The 19,181-nt window shown below is 36.2% G+C and overlaps 1 long non-coding RNA gene and 2 pseudogenes across 1 annotated transcript; 2 read left to right on the plus strand and 1 right to left on the minus strand.

Annotated features, from left to right (window-relative positions):
• Positions 1-171: 171 nt before the first annotated feature.
• On the plus strand, positions 172-1,521 carry LOC148932032 (receptor like protein 22-like; annotated as a pseudogene).
• A 7,090-nt stretch (positions 1,522-8,611) lies between these two features.
• LOC125210558 (receptor-like protein 20) lies at positions 8,612-10,004 on the minus strand (annotated as a pseudogene).
• An 8,221-nt stretch (positions 10,005-18,225) lies between these two features.
• On the plus strand, positions 18,226-18,906 carry LOC148932033 (uncharacterized). The gene is made up of 3 exons (XR_016135488.1): positions 18,226-18,362; positions 18,454-18,508; positions 18,585-18,906. It is a non-coding gene; the product is annotated as an uncharacterized LOC148932033 (long non-coding RNA).
• Positions 18,907-19,181: the final 275 nt, after the last annotated feature.

The following is a 19,181-nucleotide window of genomic DNA, read 5'->3' on the forward strand; positions in this document are numbered from 1 at the left end:
AAATAAGCTTACGATGACCTAAAAATGACCTCCGTATGCCTGGTTATGCATTTTTGTATTAAGAATGGGTTTACATAGATCAAAACCCTTTTTTAATATAAATAAATTTGATTTATATCCTTCTTTTATGTTTCAAATAAATTGTTTGAAGGTCCAATTCCATCCACAATCAGAAATCTTTCAAATATGGATTCCTTATTATTCTCTTCCAACAAATTAAATGGTGAGCTCCCATCCTCCATCTGCAACTTGTCATATCTTTCTTATATTCTTCTCTCAAATAATACTTTGGAAGGAAGACTGCCGCAGTGCTTTGGAAACTTCACATCATTGACCATCTTTCACCTAAATTAAAATCAATTTAGTGGCCTCATACCATATACCTTTTCTAAGAATTGTAATCTTGTGTCCATCAATTTGGGTAAAACAAATTCAACGGACGATTACCTACATCCTTAATCAATTGCCAAAGTCTAGAAAGCCTCGACATTGGAAATAATAGAATACAAGATGAATTTCCCTTCTGGATGGAACGCCTACGCAAGCTTCGGATGCTAGTGTTGAGGTCTAACAAGTTTGGTGGTAACATGTCGCTTCCTTTACAAACCAAGTTTCCATTTCCAAGGTTGCAAGTTTTCAATGTATCCCATAATGAATTTGTGGGCTCTCTACCTCAAAAATATTTCAACAATTTAAGAGAAATGATTCATCATGTGGAAGAAGAAACTGAATTTGATGAGTTTCTAAGTTACATGGAGACGAGGCTCAACTTGAAAGGTCAGGATCAATTAATTAAGAGACTATTGGAAACCTTCACAATAATTGATATGTAATCTAATAGATTCTTGGTAATATTCCATCTTCCATGGGAAATCTTAAGATTCTCAAATATTTGAACATGTCCCACAATACCCTCACTGGAAATATTCCTTCATCTCTTGGAAACATGAGTGAACTCGAATTGTTGGACTTGTCAACAAACAAACTGGATGGAGAAATTCCAAGTTAATTGACAAGGTTGAAATTTCTTGCGAAATTAAACCTTTCAATAAACAATCTTGTTGGGCAAATACCGCAATCTAACCAATTCTCCACATTTGAGAATAATTCATATATAGGAAACTTAGGATTGTGTGGACTTCCGCTGATGAGAAAATGCAAAGATGATGATGGGAAATCGATGCAGTCTGCAGGAGAAGATGATGATGAATATGAATTCGTAGATGGATTTGGTTGGCGAAGTGTTGTGATGGGATATGGAAGTGGATTCGTAGTTGGGATTGGAATTGGTTACATGATTATAAAAAGTGGAAGGCCAAGATGGTTGGTGGAATTCTTTTTCGGGGTTGGATATCAATATAAGACGAAGAAGAGACGTAACCGAGCTGCACTAACACGCAGGGGAACTTGATTCAAAGCCAAAATGAAATTTCTGTGATTTTTCTTGTGTTTGATTTGGAACTACTGCTTGTGTTTGAGTTGTGATTTCTATTTTCTATAATATTATATCAACCATTTTTTTCTCTCTTATTATACTAATCGTACATTATAACTAACGAAAGTCTAGACTTCAAAAAATTATCTATCCTACAAAAAATTGATGAGTAAAATAATAAAAAGTTTAAAATGTTACCCCCTTCATAAAAAACTAGTACTCCCTCCGTCCCATAAAAGTTGAGACAAAACTTTTGAGTACGGAGATTGAGAATTTATATTAAATAAATAGGAGAGATGAAAAAAGTAGGTAAGATAAGAGAGGGTAAAATAAATGATGGAATAAAGTAAGAGTGATTAGATGTTTTGTCTTTTGTTAAAAAATATTAAAAATGGGCCACTCACCCCCTTAGAAGGCCTCATAAGGGGGAGGGTTATCCACACTTATATAGATTAGATTGAATCATCACCAAGTCGATGTGGGATAGAATTTAGAGAATTTAACAGGAAATGACTCAACTTTGTTGGGACGGACTAAAAAGTAATACGGCTCAACTTTTATGGGACGGAGGGAGTAGTATGTTTCTTTTTCTAACGAGCTGGATTTCATTTTTGATGCAGTAGAATATATGATTTGGTGGCTAAGAAAGTTGTATTTTGGATTTATTTATTTCCTAGTTAGTAGAATTAGTAAATGAAAAATATTAATTGTTTTCCTTCAACAAATTAGGTTTTCCTTTTTGCATATTTTCCTTATATTTATTTTTGCTTATTATCTTTTTAGTTATTTCTTTCCATAAGTTTAGGATTTCTTACTTATTTTCTTTCTATAAGGTTAGAATTTCTTTGCCTATATAAAGGCTTCATTGTTGATCTTAAAAGATAGACTTTTGAATATATAATTATGCATTGAGTTTTTATATTCCGAAGTTCTCAATTTAGTTGAGTTCTTTTTATCCATCAGTTAATCATTCTCGGACGTCTCTTCGTTCATTTTGCATCAATTTTCTATGAATATTATTTCAATCATTTTTCTCTCTCTTATTATACTAATTGTACATTATAACTAACGAAAGTCTAGACGTCAAATCTCATTGTTCTCCGTTTCACAAATCCAAAAGCAAATTAATCACCCTGACACAATTTCCATTCCTACATTCTCTGTTACCATGAATAAACAAGTAGAGATCTTTTGTAGCAATTTTCAAATTTTACGCGGTGAGAATCGAATTTGGTAAAAGTTTGGGGAGTGTCATTAGGGATGTCAATCGGGCTAACCCGTTCGGGTTTGGGCCAGCCCACTCGGGTCGTCGGGCTATTTGGGTGCGGGCCATTCGAGTTATGGATTTTTCGAGTCATAAATTTTCAACCCTAATCCTAGCCCGTCGGGTTTTGGGCTAACCCATCGGGCTATTCGGGCCTAAAAGCTTCTTGTATCAAAATTTTCTTCTATAAAATGATTTTAAATTTTAGATACTTTTTTCTTTTTAGTTTAATCATATAAAATCTTCAAATTTTCATAGTTTTCTTCAATAATACTTAAAAAGAAGTCTTTCATCTCGATCAACTACAATATAAATTAAAGCTTGTGTTCGTGTCATTATTATTGCATTGTTCGTAACTAATTCTTTATGAAAATTAAAACCCATATCTTACATGAATCATTATTAAAATGATAATATATTAAGATTTTGATAGGTTAGTTCTTAATTTTGTCTTTATTGGCTTTGGTGGTAGTAAGACACTAGTGGCAAATGATGGGACGGTGCAATAATGAGTTGAGATGGAACTTGATAGTTATATTGTGAGATCGAGTGGAAAAGTGTAGAAGGAAGATTGAATAAGACTAATGATTATGTAGAATGAAGATTGATGACTAAAAAAATATAAAAAACCCCTAAAACTTAATATTTTATAATTAAAACTCACAACCTATCGAGCCGACCCGCAATCCGTTCGGGCCAACCCGTTTAATCCGCCAACCCATTCGGGCCAACCTGTTTAGCCCGTTTTGTATTCGAGCAATAAAATTACAGCCCTAACCAGCTCATATTATCGGGTTGTTTGGGCCGGCCCACGAATTTCGGGTTGAATTGACATCCCTAAGTGTCATGCATGTTCTGCCTTAAATAGAATCCTTTTTGTATTTTTTCATATTCCATAGGTTTGACTGAAAATCACAAAAGGAGGAGGGACCAGACTGTAATAATTGATTCTTGGAGGGATTTAAATCCGAATCCCCATTTTACCATCTATACTTGGAACCTCAGATGTCAAGCCTCATGCAGTAAGATTAATCGCTTTGGAAATACCAGCAACTTACTTTTCAGAGTAACAGACCCCAAAATTTCGAATGAAGAAGGAAACTTTCGCCTCTGCAAAAGAGTAACGCTGTCAGAAACACTACCTCCAGCGAACCGGGGTGTTGATACAATCTCATATCATATCTTTAGAAATCCCAATTATTTAGTTATATTTTGATTTACCATATCTTTTCTATATTTGTTTAAATATTTGTTTCTTAGTATTCTAGTCTTATAAATAGGAGATATTGTATTCATTCATTCAACCAATTAATGAATTATTATTTCTCCTCAAAGATAAGGTATGTTTTTCAATCCTAATTTGGATTCCCTCCGCCGATCCTGATTGGACGCCGGAGTATTCTATTAGCCGCCTAGTTATCGCGTTGCCCGACGGGAAGAACCCGCACACAACTCGAAACTATTATTTCCGCCGACCCTGTGCCAGGGCGCCGGAGCAATTTCGATTGCTGAGCGACAGCCGCCGATCACCGTTAAGGAGAAGGTCCTTAACAACTGGTGCTTTCATCGGTTTACTCATGTCCCACTTTCATAATAACGGGAAAGGAACTTGGGGGAGCCACCGCCCGGACACTTTTCCGAACGGTTCTTCCCGCCGCAACAACGTCGGTGTCCGTCGTGATTACCTGGGACTTCAGCGACCACCCTTGGACGAGGTGCCATCTACTCGGCCTTTGGATGACGGCAACAACGACGACGCCATTAGCAGAAAACTGGATCAATTGTTGGAGAGACTAGATAGATTTGATTATTGGAGGGATGAAACGAATCGCTGGTTCGATAATCTTGAACCAAACCCCAACCGCAGGCATTACAGGGTATGACGACGACGACGATTCTGATGGTGACGAGGCACAATGGAGATGTAATTGGGAGAGGGGGTCTCGCCCCAGATATCGATATCGTCGCGAGGGGAGAAATCGCAGGGGTGCATGTTGGGACCCACCAGGATTTCAACAACATTGTCACCTAATAGGCGGGTATGATCAACAGTTTAATTGGCCAGCCACGCGTTACGACCCACCACAGTCGCGACAGCCCTCTTGTTGGGAACCACCGCCTCGCCGTGCATCTCGAGGATAATTAGATTATGGTCCAGCCACCACAGCGAAGGACCCAATTCACACAAAACTGGAGACGATTGACAGGATGGACGCTCGTGTCGATGCCGCTGATCACCGGGTGAGCAAGTCTCGATCGTCGCAACAGCCCGATCTTGATCGACCATATATTTCTCCGTCGCTTCGGAAGATAGAATATCCTCCATCGAGAAGTACCATGGCTTCTTTTGTGACGTCGGATTTACCCCCTAATGTCTCGTCGACTCCACCGCGACACCGCACCATCGAGTATACCAATTGCAGGTCGGATCTCCAATCACTACAACGCTCGAGCATAACGAGCCACTCCAATTCAGTAGCGCCGCCACCCGTTGCAGCTGCTGTCCGATATTCGAATCTGCCCTAACCAGCAACCAATGTCGCAAAGCAGCCCCACCAAGACTACCAACCGCTGCCAACGCTGCCCAGAACAGATCGCCAGCCACAGCAACCGAGTCCTCCACCGCCCTTGGAGCTGCCGCCCTACTCCGCTCCAGGACCTTCTCAGCCCTTGCAATCGCTGCTGGAGAAAGCTCCATTGTTGGCTTCTAATCGTCTTCCGCAAGCTGCTGTCACGAGCTCAAGGTCAAAGGAGCGGCATACGAATCTGCAAAATGTTGATGAGTATGGTTTGATAAAGAAGGTTGTGCCTTGTTCTCATTATGTTGTGGGAGAGAAGAACATTGTTGAAGATAAATGGAAAGAAAATGAGATGGGACCGAAGGGTTTAGTGGGGAGTAAAGATGAGGAAGACAATGATATATTTAGGATGATCAAAGTGATCATTTTGCGCGCATTCGATCCTGGTATATATGTCAGTTTTAGCAAACGAAAGTATGGATTTCTTGCTATGCAGATGGAAAAATCGGATTTACATGAGAGCGAGAAAGGGCTGCCACTAGAAGAAGTTATCAAGTGCTTGTTTGCCGCCGCAGAAACCTTTCGCATCGAGCTACACGTGCTTGCCAAACATGTTGTCTTCACTAATGCTCGGAAATTTAATAGGGATGATGAAGGGAAACGCTCAGCTGCTCAGTGTGTGTTTGATCCAAGAGGAGATTATTCGCCAAAGCTTCTTCTTTCAACTCTTCGTTGCTTCGTGGTTTCCACCTTGAGGACAAGGTAGATTTTAACCGTGGGGGAGTTGATACGATCTCATATCATCTCTTTAGAAATCCCAATTATTTAGTTATATTTTGATTTACCGTATCTTTTCTATATTTGTTTAGATATTTGTTTCTTAGTATTCTAGTCTTATAAATAGGAGATATTGTATTCATTCATTCAACCAATTAATGAATTATTATTTCTCCCTAAAGATAAGGTATGTTTTCCAATCCTAATTTGGATTCCCTCCGCCGATCCTGATTGGACGCCGGAGTATTCTATCAGCCGCCTAGTTATCGCATTGCCTGACGGGAAGAACCCGCGCACAACTCGAAACTATTATTTCCGCCGACCCTGTGCTAGGGCGCCAGAGCAATTTCGATCGCCGAGCGACAGCCGCCGATCGCCGTTAAGGAGAAGGTCTTTAACAGGTGTGTACACCAATCACACGAATACACCGTATCCACGCCGAGTTGAAGTCGTAGATTCAGACAAAAAACGAAATACAAACAATCAGAACTCGAACCCCAATAAATATGTACTCAGAGATAATATGAATAGGTGGATGGAGTATACAAAATAATAAGTAGAAGATAGAATATGAGATAATTTGAAATAATATCTGTTTGGGATAAATTTAGTCATATGAGTGAAGATAGGTTAAATAATTATGAAATGAGTACAATGTAATTTTGGATTGTAGAAAAAAATCAAAATACATTATTGCGGAACTAACTTTAAAAAAGTGCAACTTAATACAAAAAATTAGACACAAGATTTTATAAATAAACGTGACAATTGAATAGCTTCCTATACATGTAAATCAAATACATATAATCTGGTTACATCTGTGACAAAATCAAAATCGCAATCATAATTATTACTCTAGTAGATAAGAATGTAATCAAATCAGCGAGAGTGCGAGAGAGAAGAGGGGCGGTGGATTTTGAGATTTGAGGGAAAAAGAGTGAGATTTTGAGAAATGAGGGAGAGAGTAGTGACCGATGGAGATGGGAAGGAGGTGTTTTGGGCCATTCTCCTATTTTTATACTTAGGGCAAATTATTAATTAATTTTGGGCCTCTTAAAAATAAAAGTGTGGACCAAGTTGGGCCTGTAGTGCCTAATTAAATCTTGGTCCCTTCTAAGTTGCTCAATCAAATATTTGATGTTAAGTGCCTAATTAAATCTTGGGCCCTTCTAAGTTGGGCCTGTAGTGCCTAATTAAATCTTGGGCCCTTCTAAGTTGGGCCTGTAGTGCCTAATTAAATCTTGGGCCCTTCTAAGTCGCTAATTAAATCCCGAGATGATGAATTAAATTTCGGATTTTTCTTGGTGCCCGAACAAGATACATGGAAAAATAATACTCCCAAAGTTAAATGAATAAATTCTTGAACCTCCACAATAAATTAAACCTCCCGATTTAATTAATGATTCGAGGATCCTAGATTTTCTTCTAGGAAATAAGAAAAAGAATAAAATGAGCACGCACTTAAGATGCATTCATGTTTATGTTTATTCGACATTTAAAAGTCTAATTAAAGTAGTACTTCTCCATCCCTATATAGCTGAGTCGTATTTCTTTTTTGGTTGTCCCACTGCTGCAGCTGAGTCATTTCTTTTTTTCAGCAAAAAGTACTTACTCTCTCTTACTTTACTCTATATTCATCTTTCTACCTTTTCTCTTTCTAATTTATATTCCGTTTACTTAACTCATTTAAAATAATAAGAAAAGCGTCATACTAGAGTAAAAAGGAATCTCAAATCCAATAAAAAGGCCCAAAGCTTCTTTCTTCTTTTTAACAAAATAGGCCCAACTGAATTATTTAAACAAAACAAACTGGCACAAAAGAGAGCCCAATTCCAGAGAATAAGATTGTGCCTTTAACACACACAAATCTGATCTATCTCCCTGCTCTCGGCCGCCGGCGTGCGATCTCCTCTGCGCCACCAAACCGCCGTCGCCTGCCACCAACTCCATGTACGGTTGTTCCCTTTTAACATTTGTGCTTTAATACATCTTTATAATTTTTTATTTGATCATCATGTCACCGTTTCATTATTAACCATATTTCACATGACATCATAAGAGGCACACCAACCGTTTGCCGAAATGCCCGAGAAAGTCTGGTGTAGTCTAAGTGTTCGATAAAATGTCACAATATTTGCAAAACATCATAGACACCCAACATGCTACAGTTCCATATGAAACACAAGATTCAAAAATCGGACCTTAAGATAAGATTCAAGGAATCTCACTCGAACCGAGTGAGCGTGGTCTAGCATTACCAGTTTGTGATGCAAATCATGCAACTAATCTGTTTATTCATAAAGGATAATAGCATTCATCATGTTTTAATCAAATACTACTAACTTACAGTTATAATAGACCACATTAAAGTTTAAAAGAAGTTGCTAGTATTGACTGTATTGTTAGAAACCCACAACACACGTGCATCATCAACAAGTTCTGAACAAATACTTCTGTGTAAGAGAAACAAAATATCAGAGTAATTTTCGGTCCAAAGTTTATGACATAAGATTAGAATTTAACATTGAAATATTTGATTTTTTTAGCATCTGTAAAGGTAGCTTAATCACACAATAGAAACAATATGTATAACTTTATGAACAAAGTTGCCTAACTTAGAAATACAACGTTGCATAGTTTAAGATGCATTATTTGCAAAACATCGTACACACAACATGCTAATGTTCCAAATGAAACTCAAGAAAAGCACAATATTGTCTTGAATCACCGTCTCCTTGGTGTTGCCTTTGCTCTATTCCTTCTCTTCATCTTACTATTATTATATCCGACGCCAAAAAAGAATTCCACTAACCATCTTGGCCTTCCGCTTCTTATAATTATGTAACCAATTCCAATTCCAACTACAAATCCACATCCACAGCCTATCACCACACTTCGCCAACCAAATCCATCTATAAATTCATATTCATCATCATCACCTGGTGGAGGAAAAATTGGTTTTCCATTAGTTCGTTCACACTGCTTTGTCAACGGGACTCCACACAATCCCATGTTTCCTACATATGAATCATGAAACGTAGAAAACTGCGTGGATTGTGGTATCGACCCCACAAGATTATTCATTGACAGGTTCAATTTTGAAAGAAATGTCAACCCTGTCAGATCTCTTGGAATTTTTCCACTCAATTGTTCCACGACAAATCCAATGACTCAAGAATACTTATATTCCCAAGAGACACAGGAATCTGTCCTGTGAGGTTATTGCGGGACAAATTCAAGTATCTCAGAGAATTAAGATTTCCAATGGAAACTGGTATATTCCCAGAGAATTTATTGGAAGATAAGTCTATCGTTGTAAGCGTATCCAACAATTTATTGAATGTTTGATCCAAACCTTTCAAAGTGAACTTAAGTCAAAATATGTTTGGAGCTTATCCTTCTCAACGCGTGTCATATTAACCTTAGCATCTATCATACCTCCAAAATTCTTGAAATATCTATACGTAAAGAGCCATCAAATGCATTTCTTGCTATATCCAAGACTTGCAACTTTGGAAACGGATGCTCAATCTTCGAAGCCACCAACATAGTACCACTCAACTTGTTAGACCTCAAGACGAGGACGCGAAGTTGAGGGAGTGTTTCCATCCAGAAGGGAAATGCACCTCGTATTTCATTATCACCAACATCAACGCTCTGCAGATGTTGGCAGTTGATCATGGAGTGAGGTATTTCTTCCAATTTATTGCCATTCAGATTGAGGGACTGAAGACTGCATACTTTTGCAAATGTTGATTGAAGGGCTGTGATTTTGTTTCCTCCCAAATTAAGAAGCAACAGTGAACTATTAAAGTTTCCTAGGCACTTTGGATTGGCCCTTCCATTAGGCTTGATTTCAAAAGAAGTAACGTGTGGGTGGTTATACCGAGATATTAAAAGTGTCTATATATATAACTTACAATTGTAAGTGTGTTTATTTTTTATGATTAATGTATCTACCTTTCTACTATATTACTAATTAGGGAGTAGTGACTGACTCTTGACGAGGACCACGTACGTCAAGTCAGTGCAATGTGGGTGGGTGACATTTATTTTTAAAGTCAAACAAATTAAATGCTACTCCCTCCGTCTCGATAGCTGAGTCGTATTTTTTTTTGAATTGTCTCAATGTAGCTAGCTGAGTCATTTCTTTTTCTTTTTTTTAGCAAAAAAACAATACTTTTCTTCTCTCTTGCTTTATTATTTCTTTATTATTCTACTTTTTTTTTCTACTTTATTTTCTTTTACTTAACTCACTTAAAAATATTTTTCTTAAATATTATACATGCAAAAAGAAACGTCTCTACTACATAGGGATAAGGGGTGTATGCATGTGCATTATAATAAACAAAATAGTGATGATTTTTCGTTGGGATACAAATTATCCCATGTCAAAAAGTTGGACTTCTACATTCTATGCTGAATAAATCAACGATAATGAATGTGGACAATCTTAAATATATGGCCGAATATAAAGTTGGTTCAAAACAATCACATTTTCAAAATCGAATCCTAAACAACATAAATTCGTTGTCAGATCGGTCCTTCTATGACAGTTCCGTCAAAAACTAACGGTCAACGGATGATTAGCGAAATTTTGATAAAAAAAAAAGTCACTTTGTCTCTATTTTATTTTAATTTATTTAATCATGAATTTTTCTCCAATAGAGAGAATGAAATTAATAACATAATTCTTCATTAAAAAAAAAAGACTCCACATATACAAAAAGATATTCTATAAATTAGGAAAGAAATTCAAATTTTAACCACTACGAAAAAGTAAATCAGATCACAACAACTAAATAATAAAACATAAAATTAGTAAAATAATTATACAAAGAGATTATCAACTCCCTTTCAGAATAAAGTAAAAGTCTAGATCTCTATAATAGGGTTACAACATTTCAGCTCTCTCTCTCTGTATATATAACTCAAAGTTGTGTTGTGTTTCTTTTTATGTGGAGGGAAGAGGGTTTGAGCACATAGGGAGTGACACTTGTTTGAAAGTGAAATAAGTGATACATGTACAATTTAAATTTTATATAATAATCAATTAATGAGCACAAAGAAAAAGTCTTCGGAAAAAATCTTTAATATCATAAACAGAATAGTCTAGTGCTTTTTCATTTGAATGGTAGTTGTAGAGTACTCTGGACTCTAAAAATTGGTAATGATTGATAAAATATTATACAATATCATAGTAATGATCGATAGCTACGTATATCTGTGATACATGATATCATATCTTAAATGAAGACTTTGTAAGTCAAGTAGCCAATATGGGAAATAATTGCATTAATTATTGTGGAAAATGTTTAATCATGTGGCGATACAAACTCTTAGAAGTACTAGAATATTCAGCAAGAGAGGTGGATCGATCCCTACCATCATCCACAGATATATCACAATTCAAGTCAATTAACTATAAATTTATTGGTTGGAGGTCTAATCATGAGAAAAATATAACTTCAATTTAATGGAAGAATGGTGATTGAATACGTTCCATAGTCGTTAGTCATGACGATTAACTAACACTTGGGGCATGACACCTATATATATTGTGGAAAGTAAATGTTTGAAGGTAAAGTTTTCTTGATATTAAATGGGCAAGGTTTACAAATGGGGCACTATCAATATATACAATTTGACTTATACAGGGGACTCCATTTTTTAAAGCTAAATAGCCATTTAATTTACAAAGTTTAGTCAGAATTTGATCTATCCCACAAAGTTTGAAATCAGCTAATTAAATTAAGAAATTTCAATTTTTCTAGTTTATTTCATCTTGAAATCTCAATTCACATCAACAAAAATCTCTAAGCAAAAGATCCACTTTAAAGATTAAACTCCTCACAAAATTCATTTTCTAAAGGAATATTAAAAGCTAATTAACTAAAGAACAATGATATACAATAATCCTAATGAGGTAATGCATCCTATGTTCTTATTTCGCTCAGAGGACCTCAATTCTCCATGATAATTAAATCAGAGAATTTAAGATCTCAACTTAAGGCTTGGATTCTCAATTACGTTCAAAGATTCAGTTACTTCGAATTAATTACTTTGAGGTTTAATTAATTAAATCCAGAAGCCTTATACTTAGATAAATTATTAACTAAATCCGAAGAATTAATCTTGGAGACCTCTTTGTACAAAGAGGCTCAATCAATTTTTTTTTAAAAAGGGCCATACTCACTCTCAAAAGGAATCTCAAATTAAATAAAAAGGCACATAACTTCTCTCTTCTTCTCAACAAAATAGGCCCAACTGCCTTTTAACATTTGTGCATTAATACATCTTTATAGTTTTTTATTTGATCATAACATGTCACCATCTCATTATTTATCATATTTCACATGACATCATAAGAGGCACTCCAACCGTTTGCCGAAATGCCCGACAAAGTCTGGTGTAGTCGAATAACCGTATTTTCCAATAAAATTTACTTTTTCAAAATTGTGATTTCATCTTCTTTCAGCTCTGTCAAATTCACCCTCACATTCAATCATGGCAACAGAAACTCATGCTGATAATTCTCAAGAAGAGATTCTGTCAGCCATAAAAAGTTTAAGGTTGGAACTTCACAACAACAGAGAAGAGTATCTTGCCTTATCAGACCGGGCGGATCGGCTGTTTTCGGCATTGGAGGCCAAGGTAGACGGAGACGCAATTTTTGCCAAACTTCAGAGGCCAACAACAGAGAAGAAGGCCAAACTTCGGATCGATCCTCCAAAATTCAATGGAAACGACCCATCAGGCTGGATTTACAAGGTGCAGTCCTATTTTGACTATTTCAAAACGTCGGAAGAGGATCGTCTATGCTTAGTTGGACTACTGTTTGAACACCGGGCGTCCAATTGGCTCCTTCACCAACACGATAACAATTTGCTGACAACATGGCCTGAATTCTTGGAGGCCGTGACACAGAGATTCGACCCTCCCCGAGCGTTGAAAGTGACAGGTACGATTTCGGGGGTGTATGTCCAAACCTTAATAAGTGGCAGCAGTACACATAACTTCATCCAGCCCGATACTGTCAAGAAATTTAGGATGTTGGTTATGCCAACCAATCCTTTCCGTGTTTCTGTGGGCAATGAGTCGACATTTCTATGTAAAGAAAAGTGTTACTATGCCAAGTTATCACTCGGAGGGGATGAGTTTGTTGTTGATTTATTTGTGCTCCCCATTACTGGTCCTGAAGTGGTCTTAGGAGCTCCGTGGCTGAAGAGTTTGGGTGAGATTTACCGAAGCTACGACGACCAGGCGATGGAATTTAAGCATAAAGATAAGCTGGTTACATTACACGGAGTTTGGGAGGACGGACGGAAAATTTTCTGCAATGCAATGAAGGAGTAGGAATGTTTCTAAATCAACTATGGAAGAAGACATTAGTATCTGTCATAGTTGATTTATTCTTCCATTTGTTATCTTTATTTGAGATTGTCTTTTCAGTAACTAATCATTGGTTTGTTATTTTATTCCAAGTAAGTTAGGATTTCGTTTTTAGTATTTGTTTTAGAGTTATTGAAGTTTGGATTAATCTTGATGTATTATCTACTTATGGATCATATAATTATACGTATTATTATGGAGTATTAAGTGTGCATGTGCATTTACTTCTCTAGTCCTATAAATAAATTAGATTAATTCTTCATTCTGATTTTAATCAAATATTATCCACATATGGTAATGCAAAAATATCTAGAAAAATTAAAACAAATCTTAACAAATTGAGGAAAATAAATCAAATCCTAATGAATACTGAACACAAATCAAATCCCAACAAAAAATCATAAAATACAGTTAATTAGCTTACTTTCACAATATATAGAGTAAAATGAATCAAACTTTTGAATATTGAACACAAATCAAATCCTAACAAATAATCATAAAATATAGTTAAATAGCTTACTTTCACAATATATAGAGTAAAAATGAATCAATTTTTGTTGATATCTTCAAATATACTATGAAATAAGTAATCTACTAAAAATATTTTCTCAGTAACCAAATTTTTCAATAATATTTACTTTTCCTATTAGGTTAAGATATCTTCCCCTATAAACACACGGATATTCATATCATCAATGACAATGATTACTCCATATTTTTCTAAACCCTATCTTCAGCTAGATCCCCCAAAATTCAACGGAGACGACCCATGGTGATGGACTTTTGTCACGACCGCACTTTCTAAGGATAGAGTCTGGTTGATCGCGACTAGGGGAGGATGAAAGAAGCGGGGAAGAAAGGGGGAAACTGTGGCACAACTGAACATGAACTGAAATTACTTGGAAGATGTATAAATCAGAGTGCATGACACAAAGAATGTAAGCTCGACTTTTACATTGCAGCGGAAGAGTCTAGAGCAGATGACATCGTGTATGGAGACACGACGCATTAAGTACTATTCTATCGAAGGATCTTCATTTGTCTGTGCTCAACACCTCCGCCGTCATCACTGTTCAACCTGCACATTTTTAAAACATATGCAGGGTTGAGTACTTGGTGTACTCAGTGGACACATGCCGAAATATATTTTACTGAAAAACTAGTTATGTCAAGCCACTCCTGAGTGAACTCGGGGTTTTACTTAAAACATCTGAGAACACTAAAACGTTTTTCTTTTCCTTTGCCAAAAGCGATCTGTCGATCTATTTTCCTGGAACATATGCCGTATCTGAACTAACTCCTGGTGAATCGGAATGTATGGATTCGTCCCACTTACAAACCCGAATTCACCTAACTCCTGGTGAACCGGAATGTATGTGTGACATCCCTAACCCGAAACATGCATTATTTTGTATATCATCATATAATATTGTCATTGCATATTAAGTTGTCATTTTTATTAAATATCATAGAGAATATATTTATTGTTACGACGACTCAATATAGTTGAATATATAGATAGCTTTGATTTTACCGAAATTGTTAAAATGGACGTGTGTATATTATTTTATTATATATTTATGGACGAAACATATATGTACATAGTTAACTAGTTAAATTAGTTTATTTGATTAATATGTATATGTTATTGTATTGCGCATGAAAATATAAGTTTAGTGCTTAGTTTATAAAATGTGCATGTGTACACACGTAACTTTTACTAAAGAAAAGGAAGGATGACATGCCTTAATATCTATTCTATACGTGTACAAATTAAATCCCTACATATGTGTTGCATGCATGTTATAACACTTGTCATAATTTTAATTGTTTAAATATCTTGTATTGATCGGAACACCCAATTTATGAATATATCTAAATGTTTGCTATATATATGTATTTTGTAAGTGGAGCTTAGCCACACGTTTATTACTTTAGCATGATATATTTAAGTGGGTTAGACCGACGTCTTAGTTTATAAAAGTAGAGGAGATGCATTGTAATATTACAGAAGGGTAGAGATAAACTTAAGTGATTATACGAAGAGAAAGAGTGGAGAGTTTGGGCGATTTTAGCTGAAGAAAGAGGAATGAGAAAAGAAAAAGAAAGCCGACGGACAGCAGGGAATCTCAAATTTATAGAGAATAAATTCATGGTTTGAGCTTGGACGGATGGTTGTGAATCAGGAGACGGAAATAGAAGTTCGGTTAGATTCTTGTCTTAATTAGGTGTGTATAAATTACAATTTTAATTTTACATATTTTATGTGATTGATAGCTATGTGTTAAATTGGAGTAAATATTTGAAGTATATTATGTGAGACTAAATTGGTTATGTGTTATTTGATATTGATGGTGGAATATGATATGGATATGTGAGTGGTGCAATTGATATGTTTATACATGACATTCGAATTACTTGAATCATTGGATTAAAGAGGATATGTGACTGTCTTGCCCTGGGTCTGATATCAATGACAATAGACCTACGGGTCATATACAATGATAATGGACCTACGGGTCAATGAAATATATGCAAAGGGGGACCTTCGTGGAAAGGTCAAATCAAAGAGGGGCCTTCGTGGAAAGGTCAATATGCAAAGAGGGGCCTTTGTGGAAAGGTCAAAATGCAAAGAGCGGCCTTCGTGGAAAGGTCAAATCAAAGAGGGGCCTTCGTGGAAAGGTCAAATAATAAAAAGGGACCTTCGGGTCGTATACAATGGAAATCCCGGGTAGATACCAGGCTTAATTTGTCACAGAATAATAAACTGAATAGAGTGGCATATGTATATGTATATGAAATTGTTTCTGTTGGTTATTGTTATATATATATTGATTAAAGAATATGTTTGATTTTGAGATGTGGAATTAAAGGTAAGGTTTATATACACTGAGTTGTGGCTCATATAAACCACTAATATTTTTCAGGAATAAGATATCAGTGAAATTATTCGTTGACGTGGGTCGTAGGAACTCCACATGTTATCAGGGTCGGCGGCTGACACATTTTGGCAACCTTCTCTTCCTCATCATTTTTGCATGTAGATAAATGTGTAGTATATAGAGTGGTGAGACGGTCCCACTATGGTTTAGAATGTTCTGGAATATGTACTTGATAAATGTTGGTTTTTTGAATTTATAAAATGACCGTTTCATTTACTTGGCTTGTGGATTATTTATTTTAAATTTTGAATTTATTTATAGTAAGTGCATATGTCATAAGAGTTGGGGCGTGACAGTATGGGCTCATCCCACTTACAAACCCGAATTCAACTGAAACTGAAACTCTTGGTCTAGTACAGATAGGCATTTGTTCAAAACAAAACCTGGCTTAACATAGCCTTTGCAACTTTATTTTTCTCATAAAAACATTCTTGAAACATAAACTCATTTTTCTATCGGTCAAAATCAAACATAAAAATCGACAAAGGCTAATAGTTCACAAGCATTCGTAAAGCAACACATAACATCATACTATAAATCACATCACTTTCACTTTATGAAAATATCACTTTTCATAAAACTGCACATTAAATAGCAAGCTCGCACTTAACATCATATCTTTAATAGAAAGAGCACCAAATACTTTTCATGAAGACTGTAAACATACTTATAATCTGAAAGCTCACTAAAAATACTTTAGTTTGAAAGCCCACAATCATATCTTAAATAGAAATCTCGTAAATACTTTTCGTAAAAGTTGAACCTTTAACAAGAAAGCCCACCTCGTTAGCTTAATTTCCTTAACTTGAATTTTCTTGCTCTAAACTTAACTCGCAGAGATAGTCCTTCGTGAAAAACATAAACATAACAACATACTAATTGGACTCAAGAAAATATCTCATCAGGATGCATGCCTCCTATTAAATTCCTTGTATTCTTTCGTTAGGGAAAAATTCTTGAAACTCGCATATTAATTCGATTGAGGAATTTAATTAATTGCATTGCTTTACTAAAACAAAATCTTCCTTTAAGTTAATTATTTTGAGAAGGACTATTTTAATTTCTGTGGACATCGTCCCCTTGGTTCGATCTTTCGTGGGCACTCCAAAATAAAATAGCACCTCATTTTAAAATCCTTGGCCCATCCTTCCTTCATCTATTTTGGCCCAACACATATTCACACTTTAGCCCAAATAGCAGTAGCCCAAGTTAATTAATAATGATCCAAAACTTGGTAAAATTTCACGTCTCCAGCCACTTGGCTGCTCCTCCATCTCCGTCAAATTCACGTCGTCCTGACGGATTTCCGGAGCTCCTTTGCTCGCAGTCGGCCACAGCCTCTGTCGTCTCCGGACAGCCCTTCGGTTGTCGGCCTAAAGCTAAGTCTTCTGTCTTAGCCTATTTCCATTTTATTTACTTAGATTCTTATTAAGTGTGAATTAGTTTCTGTTCTTAAACCTGAGTTTCATAGCTGAGGTAAATTGTGAAAATCTGTTGGGCGAGAAAAGGCCTAAGCAAGCTTGTTGTTCTTGTGCTTACTGTGGTGTGCATTAGAAGTGAAATAAAGCTTTAGATTTTCTTATCCTAAGCATAAGTGCTTTATTGTTGTCTTCCATTTATTCCTATCATGCTGTTAAGATCTGAAATGGTGGTGCTCTAAACATGCTTGTGCTTGGTTTCTACATGAGCATGAAATGAGGGTGTTGTGGAACTACCTGCTGTGATGATGAAACTGGAAGAGAAACTGATGTGCTCTTGCTAGCTTAGTCCACTCACTGCCCCTTTCACAAAGCTCACTCTCACTATTGCTGGAAAAATTCTTATGGTGTGTAGGAGAGTGTTCATAGGTGGTGTGGAGGGGAATTTATAGGTAGAGTGTGTACTCGTGAAGCCTTAATTGGAGCTTCTGTATTTCTTTGTTATTTTCCTGCAGCAAATCTCCCTTTTCTTTGATTTTGCAGCAACTTTAACTGCAATCTGGTGGTATACTAGGAGATGAGGACTAATGCATTTATGTTATTATGTTGTACTAGGTACTTTACTATTAACTTCATTTTGTTCCCATATGGCTACCTAGTACTTAGCTAATAATCTCCATTGTTGATTGTGGCTGGTACAAACAAGAATGCAGGTGCTGCCCTATGAGGTGAAGACTTGCAGGATTTGACTTGCTTCTTTGGTGAGTCCTTGGTCTCCTATTGTTAAAGAAGGGTTGTTTCTTCCTTCTAATAGTAGTTCTTTAATTTCTCTTGTAGGTGAGGGAATGGCTTGGCTGCCACGTTGCTGTCCGAGACATGGGATCGCTGCCCTGGGCTCGACGGGCTGGTTGGACACGGGCCGTGGTTTGGGCTTCGAAGTGGCTGATCTTCTAGTTATTGGGCTGAGCATAAAAGACTTTGGGCTCAAGAGAAATTAAACATAGCCCAACACTTATACTTTACCATTATGGACTTGATTGCTTATTTGGACTTCAATTCTTTTGTACTAAACGAAATTTGAAAATCTTCTTGATCGAACGTATGCGTTCAATGTCTCTTTAATTGTTTTAACGTTTGTTCGATATACTTTTTTTTTCTAGCCATTCAACGCCCTTTTGAGAATAGCTAAGATGTCAAAAAGTCGGGGTGTTACACCAAATGGCAGATGGGACGGGGAAGTACTAGTATATAGGAATATAAAAGATAAATTAGGTGACAAATCTCAGCCCACTAGTATGATTCTTCTGTCTTTCTCTTTTCTTCAAAATAATTGATTCTGATAAAGAAAAATTGCACACATTATCTTCTTCCTTTTGCTGCATCTTATCACTTTTCTTTACCACCTATCTCCTTTCTATCCATTTTGATTTGGCT

The sequence above is a fragment of the Salvia hispanica genome, chromosome 2, assembly GCF_029641045.1.
Source record: "Salvia hispanica isolate PSC_SH4W2 chromosome 2, Shi_PSC_v1, whole genome shotgun sequence".
Classification (NCBI taxonomy): domain Eukaryota; kingdom Viridiplantae; phylum Streptophyta; class Magnoliopsida; order Lamiales; family Lamiaceae; genus Salvia; species Salvia hispanica.